Source organism: Prunus dulcis, unplaced genomic scaffold, assembly GCF_902201215.1.
Source record: "Prunus dulcis unplaced genomic scaffold, ALMONDv2, whole genome shotgun sequence".
Classification (NCBI taxonomy): domain Eukaryota; kingdom Viridiplantae; phylum Streptophyta; class Magnoliopsida; order Rosales; family Rosaceae; genus Prunus; species Prunus dulcis.
In genome coordinates, this window is record NW_023010041.1 from 47,060 (window position 1) to 49,796 (window position 2,737).

Sequence of the window (2,737 nt, forward strand, 5' to 3'; positions counted from 1 at the left end):
ATGGTGGGTATGGCTGGAACACTTCTAGGGCAACATGGTAGCTGATGATCTGATGGCCATTGGGTCATGACAAACTTAATATATATGTATCTGGTTTACTAACTTTTCATTGTCTATTTCTTTACAATAACATGAATATTGGGATTCTTAGAAGATCTTCTTTGTAATTTAATTTCTTCGTTTTAGAAATAGTGTGGCATATATATGCTTACGATGGCAAGTTTACGTAACAAAACATTTCTGGCCTATCTCATGGTAAGCAAGGCCTGTGCTTGATATCTTCTTGGTAGGATAAGTTATTCTTGTTCATATAACATTGCCTTAATAATAATTCCACGTAGTGGAGAAAGCATTTGCTTCTTGGCCAAACTACTTTAGAGCATATATATATATATATATATATATATATATATATATATATATATATAGGGGGCGGATCTGTGACACTATGTTTTTTACACAAGTTTTAACACCAATTCTGAACCATTAGATTTAAACACTATTAATGGCTGAGATTAAATCTCACAACTAATTTATTATTATCTTTCTAATAATACTTATATTCAACATTGTTTATTGTTATTATAACATAATAATTACCAATCGCACACTATCCATAACTCTCCAACTTTCTTTGCCTTTCTACCTGTGCTCGTTAGGGTGAGCACTCAGCACTCGACAATAGCATCCAGTCTATTTAGAACCCTAATCAAATCGTCTAAATTGAGATCAGTTGGGACCATAAATTTCATCCTCATAAGGAGCCATCGTTGCGGGTTTCTTTTTGCTTCTTGGCCAAACTACTTTAGAGCACATATATATATATATATATATATATATATATATATATATATAAAGTATGTGAATGCGATCCATTCCAATTTTGCAACAGAAAAAGGTACCAAAGTCGGCCAGTACTGTACCACAATCCAGGCCACAACCTTGCGTTCAACGGTGCTTTCGAGTCCTTAATTGGGAACAAAATGGCACATTCTTTTTGCATCTCTTTCTAATTTGCATACTTAATTTTTATTTGGGTCAAATTAATAGTCTAATGAACCAAATAGGGTTTGTTGTAGCAATTACTAAAGGAGTTCGAGCCAGACAAAGACACATGCACAAAAAAGGGAGAAGAACGTTCCTTAGGGGAAATGGGAAGGTATTAATTCCTTGCATAACTTTGTATAAGTTCACTTTGATCATTATCAAGAGGATTTAGAAACTTTCCTTCTTATTGGTTCAAATTTCGGGAAGAAAGATAAAAGGAAAGCTCAATAATTGTACGTATAAGTTCCTCTTCACTTTTGATTATTTTGAGATTTTTTATTGTCACAAACTTTTTTTTGTTGATATTTAACTTAATCATAGCATAGCAACTATGGTGTCCTTTATCATGTTCTTAGAGCATCTTCAATCGATATGTCATAGACATGAAAGGGCAAACATTGAAGGTTAAAGTTGCTCCAACCGAGTAGTCTGTAGAAGATGAATGTGATGAGCTTGTGTCAATTAGGAGAAATCTTGAAAATCAAGTTAATGTGCTCAAAGAGAGTAATATTTGCTTCCAAAACTCAAACAAACATCTCTTGGGTGAGTTGAATGAGGCAAAAAGTAAGATTATCTCCTTGACCATTGGTGCTTCAAAAATTGATAATATGTTGAATATGGGAAAACTTCATAGTGATAAAGGGGGTCTTGGATATAATCCAATTGGATCTAGTGTGTCTAGCTCAACATGTGCAAAAAAGGAGTTCGAGCCAGACAAAGACACATGCATAAAAAAGGGAGAAGAACGTTCCTTAGGGGAAATGGGAAGGTATTAATTCCTTGCATAATTTTTTTTGGGTCAAATTAATAGTCTAATCAACCTAATAGGGTTTGTTGTCGCAATCACTTTGACCACTATCACGAGGATTTAGAAACTTTCCTTCTTCGTGGTTCAAATTTTGGGAAGGAAGATAAAAGGAAAGCTCAATAATTGTACGTATAAGTTCCTCTTCATTTTTGACTATTTTTAGGATTTTTTATTCAATAACGCTACATGTACCAACTTGTTTATCAACTCTTTAACACTAAGTTACCAACACAGACATGGCAATCCATGTCATCTGCCATCTAATTTATTTTAAGTACATATTTTGTTCAAAAAAAGAATTTCATCGGCAAAAATAAAAAATAACGGAAATTTTTTTATTATAGATTTAGCGTTAAACTCATCTCCTTCGTCTTTCGTCCTTTCCCTCTGAAAACCCTAGAAATTGAACAGTGCCTCCAATTACGTATCAAAGCATGGGATTGTTGGTCCCACAAGGAAAAAAAAAAAAAACATATGCAGCCAATTAAGCTTATGGCTATTATATATATATATATATATTGTCACACAAAAAATATATTATTCTGATATTAGAACTTAATCATACCGTAGGAACTACGGCGTCTTTTATATCACATCATCACCACTTTTTAAGTAAAAATGTATATGTCTTATCATATCTAATGATCACATTGCTAACTAAATTTTATACAAATATAACTTATTAGATGAAGATAAATATCTCACTTATGAAACTAATAGCAGATACACCCACTATATAAGGATGAGATGAGAAGTTGCTTAGTCAATCCATGGCGAATCTTTAGAATTAGAAGAGTAGTCATTAAAGTGCATCTGATACTCTTTTTATCTTAGAAAAATTAGGTATTATACATAATTATCTTTACTAATTAGTATTTGAGA